The 12,135-nt window shown below is 41.8% G+C and overlaps 1 long non-coding RNA gene across 1 annotated transcript in view; it reads right to left on the bottom strand.

The window, feature by feature from the left end:
• Positions 1-8,525: 8,525 nt before the first annotated feature.
• The window catches only part of LOC116452211, a 5,375-nt gene continuing 1,765 nt past the window's right edge, over positions 8,526-12,135 (bottom strand). Inside the window, exons 2-3 of the long non-coding RNA XR_004243435.1 lie at positions 11,091-11,370; positions 8,526-9,614 (exon numbers count right to left, since the gene is read on the bottom strand). This is a non-coding gene — a long non-coding RNA (uncharacterized LOC116452211). The remainder of the gene's footprint in view (positions 9,615-11,090; positions 11,371-12,135) is intronic.

Genomic DNA, 12,135 nt, shown 5'->3' with positions numbered 1-12,135 from the left:
TGTGGGCAGACCCTGGCCCCCCTCTCCAGACTAGACTTGAGGGAACAGGGGAAAAATGAAGGAGTTTGATGACAGTACAAGTTTGCTTTTGGATTGAGGTACAGCCTTGGTCCTTTGTCTTTGCAGCCACATGACCATCCAGAGTCAATGGAATTCAATCTAGAAGGTGTCCTGGGAACTACTACTATGGCTTCCATACCCTGTAGTCAGAAGCTCCACTAAATGAAATAAGCAAAATTCAAGTAACATCCTGTTTCTGTGAGCAAGTGCTACACACCTATTATTATTCTGTTTTCACAGAGGAGTGTGATCCCAAGTGATTAAATATGACAGAGCAAGTCCCATGGTGTCACAGCTGCAATACAATGAGGGCCATTAGGTTGAGGTCTCACTCAGCAGGCAGAGTTGCTGTTTCAGAGAAGTCCCAGAGCACAAAGAGAAAAGGCCTGCATTTTCTTCTTGGTTTTCCAGTTAGGCTTGGACTTCAGAGTTACAGCTGTGTTAAAATAGCCACATCTATTGAGGAAGTTGAATCTTCATTCTTCTCCAGAAGGACAAAGACATATCTACATACCATTAATTACTGATGCATTGGCCCAAGCAAGTTTTCATCAGCCATTTAAAATGTCTTTATAGGGAATGTGAGTGCTTTCAGAAGATAGCTTTTGGAGTATATATTCCAGTCAGCTCCAGGAAGTCATCTGTATGTAATTTGGAAGCAGAAATTGTATTATATTAAGGAGTCCTCACTTCCAACATGCTGCCTAATGTTATGCAAAATTATATGTCACACAGAGCAGATCGAGAGTCATAATAGTTACACTGGATGAACAGAATGAATCTTAAAAGGTACGGAGCCAGTCCCGCAATACATTATTCATGGCTGGCCAAATTAGCTCCAGGAGCTGGAAGTAAGGGAAAAAGGGAAAAATTATAGCTTTCTTTACTGTCCAAAAATTTTGACTCCAATGTTGTATTTGCTTTGTGCATGATTTCCTTCCTTAAGCAACCTCTGGAAAGAAGTTTCAGAGTGATGAGATATTTCTTCATTGGAAGTTCAAGAGCTTACAATATTTTTGAACAAAAACAATAATACTACTGCAAAAACTTTTTTAAATAAAAGTATTTTGCTTTGCTATAACTATCAATTGGTCCTGAGCAGGAAATTAGTGGTATTTTTTCTGATGAGGCTGGAATTTTAATTTATTTGCATGGTAAGTCATCATTTAAAAATATTAACTTTCTGGCAATATAGAGAAATGAGGATACTCCCTAAATGTATCAGTAATTTTGTGCTGCGGATTACTGCTCCAAGAAGTGCATTCCCTGGACAAAAGGGATAGAATCCATCCATAGTCTTTCTAGACATATAAATTGAAACTATTTTATTAGTTTGGAGTTTGCATCAAAAACCAGGGCACAGACCTTTTTTTCAATTACATTAATAAAAGAACCTGAATATTCAAAATGCAAACAGTGCCAGACTTTCACTTTTACAAAAAGTTAACCTGTAAATCTCTTTCTGAGAGATAACCAAGGTAAGGTTTCTCTATCCCCTGCCATGATGAAAGACTGTGGTTCTCTCTCGAAGAGGGATTTTAAACTATGCAGTCATTTCCCATGTGTCTTGGATAGGTCATCTAGTTTGTGAGTTAACCAAGTCATAAGAAAAACTCTGAAGACCTAACTTCTTCATGCCTCATTTCCACTTCTCAAGATACCATGTGTGTGTGTCTAATTCATAAATTTTTCTTTAAATATGTTTTTACTTTATCTACATTTCCTCAGATGCTCAGAAGCTGACCATACTCTGAATTTTCTGAGGCCAAGTACGCTTCATTGAAAGATTAAGACAGTAAAACCACAGCAATTGGAAGTACATTTGTTTCACATTTCTCTGACTTTGGGTTGGACTGAGGTGCCCAAATTAAAGGTTGATTATCACAAACCTCACATGACAGGAAGACAGCTCCTTTCCTCCTGCTCCTTTGCTAGTGTCAGGCCACTGGACTGATAAACTTTAATATTTTTTATAAAAAATTCCCAAGCTTAAATAATATTACTCTATTTCTATTCATGCATGAGCCATCTGAGTCTAACCCATTGATTTTAACAAACATTTTCTCCAAAGTACCTTTAGTGTAGCTGAGAGTCTGGCCATCACCTGACTGACTGCACTCCAGGTCACATAGATTCAGCCAGCTTCCATTTCTACTTTGGGTAATTTATTCTAATGGAAAAATATAACCCAGTCTTTGCTAGTGAACTCTTGACTCAAGTGAAAATCATGTTCTTCTGAGACTGGGTTTTTTTTACTTTAACACTTTTAGGTCACGGTAAAATCCAAGTCCAGTAATTAAATGTATGCTATATACATCCAAGACTGTAATTTCATGTTAGTTATCCAGTTGTAACTAAACATTATGTCATGTTGTTAAAGAGGCAAAGAGATACTTCCTGGAGTGGATAACAGTGTGTTCTTCCAGATAATGGCAACATTCTGAAACAAGCTAAACATAGAAACTCCTCAGGAGAAGGCATTTATGGGCTACTACCAGGTCAATATTGAATTATATGTTATGCTAGCAATGTATTTGCAGTAAAGCAGCAAATTCAACTGTTAAAAGGAGATGTGTTTTGCAGTGCTTAGTCTTTATTCATAATTCACAGACTTGATATTAGCACTCTGCAGTGATTGATCCCAGTGGGGCTTCTGACATTTCAGCAATATGTACCAATAACTGAGATGTGCTACTCTTTTTCCTCTGCTGTATTTCTGAAACAGCACCGAGTGTGGTGGTATTTCCACCACTAACCATGAGGTGGCATAACGTGCTCAGCAGAACAGCGTCAAACCTTCCTTTTAATATTCCTTTGTACATCGTATTTCTTGGCATATTAGGTTTCAATGGTGAAAGACAGGCTGTAAAATAAGTTGAGCTTTTAGAAACCCTACTCTGTTGCAAAAGCAATGACACAGATACATATTTGTGTGCTTGTATTTTGTGGTGCCTTTCATTCTAGTAAATAATCATTTTGAGCATTTTGCTACATGGTGATGTTAAAAATAAAGATCACTGTTCTTTTCCTTTTTTTCATTTTGCTTTCCACTACAGAGTTCTGTTTTTAGTGTGCTGCCTTTTGTAAGGCTGATTTCTTTATTTCCCCAAATCTATTTTTTAGGGCTCCTTTCAGTGCTTGCCTGTCCAGGCTTGATTTTTCCTTTCAGATTATTGTGATGAGAAATAGGTTTGATGAGGTTAAACTAGCCACAAGTCTAATTTCTTACTAACTAGGCAGATTAATAGAAGTGTCTTTTAAATCAGATACATATTATACATCTGTTACCTACATACCTGAGTTTAATACTTCCCCAAGCACACAGTTTACCTTAGGTGAAGTCCTAGTTTAGGTAAGATTTTTCTCAGAGTGCATGAATATAATATTTCATCATCAAAAACACATCAGGACTCATTTCTTGAGATCAGCTTTTTGCATTTGTTGGGGTCAGGGAGGGCCCTGGCCAGGCACAGACACAACCACAGTACAGCACAGGTGAGCATCACAGCCCAGGACCAAGGCTTAAATCCAGGTAAATGCAGCCCCAGAGCACAGCAGGGGAGAGGTCCCGTGAAGTTTCCCAGGGCTATTCCCCAGCAGGCTGCTGCAGGGTGCAGAGCCCAGGGGTGAGACCTGCTGTGACAGTCACAACTCGGGTCTCCTCCAGAGATGCCAGCCAGTGCTGGCACCAGGATGGGTCCTGGGGGTGCTTCCATGGGTGGGCAACGATTTCCACTGTTGTTATTCTCCAAACCTCTAAATGCTTGTAGGAAAACTTCCTGCAGCAGTCCAGACATATCCTCCTCTAAACTTCAGGGAAAACAGATTTATTTGAATTATAAAGCCTTTGGAAAGCAAACCATGACTGTGAATATATATATCACACACCTGAAGGTCTGGCTGCAATTCATAAGCCAGGGAGCTTTACTTGCCAAGAAAAAACCCCAGAAATTGCAATGTGGATTATAAATATGAGATCAAGGTTGTTTAAACAAGCTGTTGGCTTGCATTTACCCCAGCACTTGGGACTCTACCTGCTTGCCACCCCAGTTCTGGCTATGCAGATAAAGCAGCATAAGAACACACCAGTGACATTTTATTGAATAGTAGGGGCCAACATGAGAAGCTGATTTCTTTGCTCATGTGTAGCACAGTTCTCATTCCAAATACATCACGTGCTAGGGGATGCTGTAACCCCTCCTTGTATATGATGCTCTACTAATTGGGCAGGTACGCAATGTTGTGGAAAATGAGAAATTAGATTACCCTTGGAATCACATTCAGCCAAACTTAAAATTCAAGCTTCAGCAAGTCTGCTTGGCACTGACTTACAGAAGTGTTTGGAAAGCATGGTTGCATTTGGATGGTGTGAAATAAATAGGAAACTGGGACAGAAAACTTGAAGAAGTGATATTGGGTCCTAGGGGAATAAGCAAAACAAGGAGAATCTTTTTTGCATTCCTGGTATTATTTATGCATGGCTGCTGCTTAGTGAGACTACCTCCAGAGTCTGTTGCTGGTTTTGAGAGGCAACAGACCATGCAAGGGCAGCTATTCCACAAAGCTGTCACATCCAGGACTCTGTTCTGTGAGTGATGAGCAGGTACTCATGTGGAAGCAGGAATTAAATCCAGATGTTTAATCTGTTTAAAATCAAAGAGAATCATTCAAACTATGACTTCTGTGAAGGAAGTGGAAATTATGTCAAGAAACAGTCATTTATCAGTAGATAAAGATGGTTTGCCAGTCTGGGGAAAACAGCACAACTTATATGTAGTTGTCATACAGCAAGCGGTACAGGCTAGGTCTGCATCCTCAGCTGCTAAATAATTATTTAGGGTCCTGAACAGCCTTGTGTCCCCTTACAGTGAAGCAGAGTGCTGCTGGTAATGCTGGGTGATCAGAGTTGACATGCTGGGAACACACTACCAGCAGGTAATGCAGACACAGCTCTAAGGGGCAAACACTGCAGCAGTAATCGTAATATGAAATACCTTCTTTCTGGGCCCATTTTCACAGACCTGAGTTCCCTGATTATCTATAACACACATATTAGTTTGCTCATGAAGCCTCTGCAAACTAATGAATCTTTCAGGCTGATCCCCAGTTACGATTGCAGGGGTAGTCAGTTCCCTGTACAGAGTCAGGAGAGAGACCACTTCTTTAGGGCTGCATTGATAAGGGCACCCTCCACCTCATGTAACTCTAACCCACCTGACATGACCTGCAGCCCAGCCACCCTGCTGGAAAAGTGCTATCCTGGCAGGACACAACATGACCCCATCACTGTGTTGGGCACTAAGGAGCAGGTTTCTGTCAAAATGCCCAGAATAGCAGGTAAGAGATGAACTCATTTGTGAAAAACATCCTGCTGACATTGAAGCCTTACAAGGAAGGAACATTCTCTCAACATGAAATTTTTTTATTGTCTAAAAGACCTGCCAGGTTGTAATTTGCTATAATTAAACTAGATGCGGCTGATACTGGAAAGAGGCAAGCCAATTAGTTTGGGATGTCAGTTTTTGTTTTCCACTGTCAAAGTCTGTTAAAGGACCTTGATAGATTGCTGGGTTGGCTTTTTCAACTCGATAATCCGCATGTGAAAGACCAGCAGGCAGCTGGGTGCAGAGAAGCACACTGCAGTCAGTGTTGAGCAAAGGCTGCACCTGCCAACGTGGTGCTCAGAGGAGACAATGGTGTTGCAACGCCTGAGCTGTGGGCAGCTGGAGGAAGAGGTGAAACTCAGGATCCAAACATGGAGAATAGGCTTGCATGTGAATGAAGAAAGCCTGCACTTGAAGTTGTTTGGGCCAAAATCTGCCATTTTTTGGTGCAAAACTACAGGCTTTTTAGTGGCCCAACTATGTGTTCTCAGGTTTTAAACTGAAAAGTTAGTATTGTTGCATGCTAACCAGCAACCATACCCCTAGCTTCAAACTCCAATTAATAATATATGGTAAATACCATCTTCTTAATCAAAGAGTCACAGAATCAATTATGTCGGAACAGACCTCTGAGGTCATTGAGTCCAACCTGTGACCGAACACCACCACCTCAACTAGACCATGGCACTGAGTTCCATGTCCAGTCTTTCCTTAAACACCTCCAGGGATGGTGACTGCACCACCTCCCTGGGCAGCCCATTCCAATGTCTAATCTCCCTTTCTGTGAAGAAATTGTTCCTGATGTCCAACCTAAACTCCCCTGGTGCAGTTTAAGACTGTCCTCTCATCCTATCACCAGCTGCCTGGAAGAAGATACTGAACCCCACTTGGCTACAAGCTTCTTCCAGGGAGTTGTAGAGAGTGATAAGGTCATCCCTGAGACTCCTTTTCTTCAGCCTAAACAGCCACAGCTCTCTCAGCTACTCCTCATAAGACTTGTGCTCCAGACACTTCACCAGTTTTGTTACCCTTCTCTGGACAATGTCATCCTCTGCACTACTGAAAACAAGCAGTTATTGGATAAAATCAGGCATCAATTCCCATGGGTTTAACTGGTAGAGCTCTGTTGAATATTAACTATAATAATGACATATCTTAGCACTAAAAAACCACAGTAATCCAGGCTGTAAACTCTTTCATTTTAGAGAGTACCTTCAGATCAAAACTGAATTTCAAAAAATTTACTTCAAATTTTATGTTAAAAATCTCTATGGATGTGGAAGAGTACAACCAATAATTACAGAAATTGTAATATATAGTCACTGTATGTCACTGCACCAGGCAAAAATCTGTTAATTTCTTGCTACAGTTTTTGTTTTCAGATCCTCAAGACATCAGCTGGTCTTTTAGGAAACTGGTGGTACCTGGCTCAGTCCTTAGTGAACATGTAGTGCCATATTTCTGCGGTCACATCCCCAGTTTTACTGTCAGTTAAAGTACTATGGCAAATCTGTTTCTCTAAAAAACTGGAATTAAGAAGAAACTCAGGCAAAAAAAGTCTAAAAGTTTGAAGGACATATCTTCAGCTGGCCTAAATTGTAACAGTATGACTTATTAATGCCACCAGAACAGTTTGTAGCAACTGATAATCTCTGAGGTTTTAAGATTGTCAGCAAATTCTGTTTTGCAGCACAAACCTAGCCATTTCCTGAAATTGCATGGTTCAGTTAAGCTTAAGAAAACTATCCAAGTTTATTTCAAGAGTCAACATTTATTTCCTGTGTAGCTGGCTGATCTGGGACTCACCTAGAACCTTACTGAGAGTATGTTTTGCCAGAATAAAAGAACTGCTACTCAAGGCTTCCTACAAAAATGTTTGCCAGTAAGTCCTACTATATTGCAGGACACAGCAATTAACAGTCAAATGCATTTATTATTCTCAAGATTTTTTTACCCCAACATGTACAAGTTGATTGATACTATTTTGGGTGTCTCAGTTTAGAAAAGAATGACAGTTTCCTTTGGCATTTCAGTCTGCATTTTGGCTGGTTCTAATGAAGACAAATTCCTCTCAATCAGGATTGTTCTGTTCGTTAAGTGAGACAGATGGCACACTCACTGTATTGGTAATGACTCTGAGATTTTAAGTGCATCTGGGATATACTGGTTTGTGTTCCCCAGCTAAAAAGTGAACAATATTTCAAATGGAAGAGAACTCAGGTTCGTCTTTTGCAGAAGTTTTGTGACATGTACACAGTTCTGAAGAACCTATGGAAAGACAGGTTTTAGACACATTCAGACAATTTTGTAAAACATGGTCCAGCAGAAAATCAAACACACACTTCCAAACCCCTACCAGAACTGTGCAGAACTGTCATCAAGGGGGGTGTAGCACTCATTCCTGTTCTTCCCACCTGGTCCTGAGAGCAGCACTGGGTTCAGCTGAAGGCTTTTATTTGAGGTATATCCAGCCCCAGAAACACTAAAGAGGGGTTTTTTTTTTCAGTTGCCATTTCTTGTTGACTTTGTCTTAATACTTACTTCACGCTCAGTTTCAGGGAAGGTTAACTGAAGTTCAGGTTGTGTTTTCTCCAAAGTTGGTGAGGTCTTTAAGTTAACCAGCTGGAAAGCAGGTGCATGTACCACAAGACCCTTGTCACCTGAAAACTATATACTCTACTTCCATTGTACTTATTAGCATCCCCAATAGGTTCATATTGGTAAATAGCACAGATTTTAGGAGGGAAAGAATCAAGACAAGATTTCTTCTAGCTCTCATCTGCTCAGACTTGAAAACACACGATACAAGAGAAGACTGTAAATTTAGGACCTAAGTGTTGTTTAGATCAGCTGAAGACTTCGTAGGGTATCTGTGGAGGAACTTCATGGGCATCTGTTCAGCCTCTGGTGTGGAGGTAGAGAAACACATACCAGAAGGAACAGCCTTCCTGGCTGTCCCACCAATTAAATGATAAAGCAAGAAAAGTGCAAAACCACAAACAGCCTCAAAACCCTCATGATGTTTCTGCTCAATGTTGAGGCACATAGGCTCTGCGGAGAGACGTGACTCTCTGGGACATACAAATCTACACAGCACTTTATATGGTAACTAAGATGAAAGAAACAAAGTGTTCTGTTAAAAAGACTCCCAGCTCTCCAGAGAAAATAGCTTTGTGTATCACTTTATGCTAGTGGTGACACAATAGAAAACAAAATACCACAGTTACATACATGTTCTTTGTCTAGAAGTATTTACAAATAACTTTACAAATTTTTACACACATTTTTCGGTTTTGCTTGTTTACTTTTAAATTAAGAGAAAAATTAGTCCCCAGAGGCTTCTAAGGCTTCAGTTGGTGCCTTGTACTGTACATTCATGCTTGGCTTCTTCCTGGGAGAAGGCAGGAAAGGAGTTTAAAAATGTGCAAATCACAGACATCTAAACAGCCCTAGGTTCCTAGAGACCGACATCCATTGAGCAGTTTTCCTACTTCTCTTCAAATCACAGACAGCTACTTGTGATGGACTTGGGGCAAAGGAGATTAGGAAAGGAGAAGTCATATATGAATTGCAATAATTAGGTGAGTACATTAGTGTTTGCACATCTGGGTAAGAAGAGTCATAGATCAGTCCCTACTGCATTCAGCAGTTCAAACAATGCAAGGAGTGGACATTGTGAATTCTAAATACAGCATTGAAATGATCATTTGTACACTGCTAGGGTTTGACTCCTGCTGCATATTTTGGAGTCAAAATTACTGTTTACTGACACAATCTTGTCCAGGCACAGTATGATCCTCTCAGTCAAAAAATACTGGTTTTTTGAGAAAGACGCACCCTCCTTCTAGTTTTCACAGGTTGTTTTCTTTTCATGCCTCAACACTAAACATTGTAAAAATATTGAAATTAAAAAGGAAAAGAATTTACAATTTACAAGTGTCCATATAGGTAAATTATTTAAAAATTCAATATCATCTACAAGGATCTACGAAATAACAACTCTGATAATGACACTGAGCCTGTGGGAAGAACAATCCACATGCCGTGAGGAACGGATGTGGTGGGCTTCTTCCAGAACGATGAGTCACAAGGTTGGTCTTTTCTTCTAAAATCTGTTTCTTCAGCTACAGCAGCAGAAGTCTTGAGTCCATGTTCATTACTTACTTCGACCTAAAAAGCAGGATATATGAATTACTTACAAATGAAAACCTGTTTTGTTTATCTTCTAATTTGTAACCTGTAAATTCATACCAGCTGACAGGTTAGTAACTAATAAACAAGTAGATAAATCTCATGTGATCACTAATTTCCTCTGCTGTAAGGCTCATCTATATAGTCAAGAATGAATGGCTGGGTACAAAGCAGTAGCTTTGTGCTATGCATACCACAAAAAGCAAAAAACTTTTGGGAGAAGTCCCATATCTGGTAAAACATATCTGAAGCTCACACAACTATAGATTCATTTTAGCATAATATAATTCAACAGTGCAAGACATATTTTCACTCAGTTATAAATTCCTGACATGATCTGATTACAAACATGAGCATCTGAGCTGGACTTACACTATTTATAGTCCCCACCATAGTGACACACCTGCTGAATCTGTGTGTTCTCACATGACTCTCTGGTTGTTGTTGTGCAATCTTCTCCTCTTCTAGGAGAGCCAAGCTAACCACAAACAATCCTTTCTCCCAGGTAGTGTACCTTTTTTCAGCATCTTTAAAGCCACGGGAGTAAAAACCAGCAGGTTTCGTTGGACCCTCAGGACCCCGCTGCCATATGTGTACTGACAACCCTGAGGAGACAAATCCCCATTCCACCTGAAAAGCATCTGTAGGATGAATAAGGCCCAGGGCTTGGTGAGGCTGTTGCTTCAAAAACCAACAATTGCAGTGCTTCTTCTTGAGAAGCACTCCATTCCCATTTTGTCCCTTTTCTTAACAAGTTATAAAGAGGTCTGGCAATTATGGAAAATCTGGGATGTGTTTTCTCCAGAACACTAATAATCCTAAAGCATGTTGGAGATCTTTTTTGGATTCAGGCATTTTAATCTGATCTAAAGAGGTTAGGGTATCAGGTGGGATACGTGTCATACCTCCTTTCCCCCAAATTCCCAAAAATTTCACTTCGTGTGAAGGGTTTTGGGTTTTTTCTGAGGGAATTTGCAAATCAAGGCTTTCTAAGTGGGAGGTTATTTTCTGTTGGGTATCTCTCACTTCTTCTATTTCATCTCCTCCCACAAGGGTATCATCAATGTGTTGATGAACAGCTAGATTGTCCGCTTTGGGTACTTTTTCGAACTCTTGGGCTAAAGTGTGATGAGCCAGGGTAGGAGAATGTTTGTACCCTTGGGGAAGCCTAGTGAAAGTGTGTTGCTGTCCTTCCCATGCGAAAGCAAAACGGTCCATATCTTCTGGCTGTAAAGGTGTCATAAAAAACATGTCTTTGACATCTATAGGTGGCATGACTGAATGAGCCTTTTCTTGAATCAATGTTATTAATTCTGCTAGATTGGGGACTGCTGCTGTAAGAGGGTCTGTGTTAGCATTTAGCCTCCGAAAATCTATTGTCAGCCTCCACTTCCCATTAGGATTTCGCACTGACCACACCGGAGAATTGAAAGGAGAATGGGTATTAAGTATTACTCCCTGTTGTTGTAGCTCTGCCTTTTCTTCTGGAGGATCTTGTCTGGCAGCTCTCTGAGCCTCTTCACCTTTGGCAGCGCTGCAGCATCCTTGGAGTCATGGACTGGCAACAGGCAGCTCCAGGACACTTGTTGCTCCTATGATGCTTTTCTCTGGGATAATCTTCTTGGACACGGCCTGGCTCCAATTTTTACTCCTAGGCCTTTTGTGGCAATCTGCATCCTCAGCCACAAGCAGGTTCTGCAGATCGACGTGGCTCTGGGGAAGCAGGGACTCCTGTCTGTTGGCAAAGAAAACAAAGACAACTTGTAAGAAGAGAACCTGGAGCTTCTAGTTAGAAGAGAAAGAACTATTCAATCAAGGCAGGGCTGATGGAGGAAACTGTCTTAAATGGAACAAGCAGCAGAAGCACAGTAGTTTTGCAGAAGAAATTCTACTTCCAGCACTTGGCTTAGCGAAAAAGCCTGATGTTGCTATGAGAGACATGAGTTCATGTCTAGTATTGGGTAGCAGACATCTGAACATTTAGACTCTTGGCTTTCCAGGCTCACGCTCTTCAAACCTGAGAGTGAAACTATTCTAAAAGTTAGAGATGCTTGGATCCTGTGGGTCCCCTCAAGGTATTCCCCACCCCGTGCCACCCGCGGGTCCCCTCAGGGCAGCCCCCGCCGCCTCATGGCACCCCTTCCCGCCTTTGCGGGTCCCCTCAGGGTACCCCCCACCCTTTGCCGCCCGCGGGTCCCCTCAAGGCAGCCCCCACCGCCTCACGGCACCCCTTCCCACCATTGCGGCTCCCCTCAGGGTACCCCCCACCCCTTGCCGCCCGCGGGTCCCCTCAGGGTACCCCCCACCGCCTCACGGCACCCCTTCCCGCCATTGCGGCTCCCCTCAGGGAACCCCCCACCCCTTCCCGCCTCACGGCCCCCCTTCCCGCCGTTGCGGCTCCCCTCAGGGTGCCCCCCTCCGCAAGCCCCCCCTTCCCGCCATTTATGCGCCACCCCACAGCACCCCTCAGGCCACCATTTTAGCCCATCCAGCCGCAGCA

The sequence above is a fragment of the Corvus moneduloides genome, chromosome 1 (genome assembly GCF_009650955.1).
Source record: "Corvus moneduloides isolate bCorMon1 chromosome 1, bCorMon1.pri, whole genome shotgun sequence".
NCBI classification, from domain to species: Eukaryota; Metazoa; Chordata; class Aves; order Passeriformes; family Corvidae; genus Corvus; species Corvus moneduloides.
The sequence above is the reverse complement of the archived record's forward strand: the minus strand, read 5'-3'. Positions and strand labels throughout refer to the sequence as shown.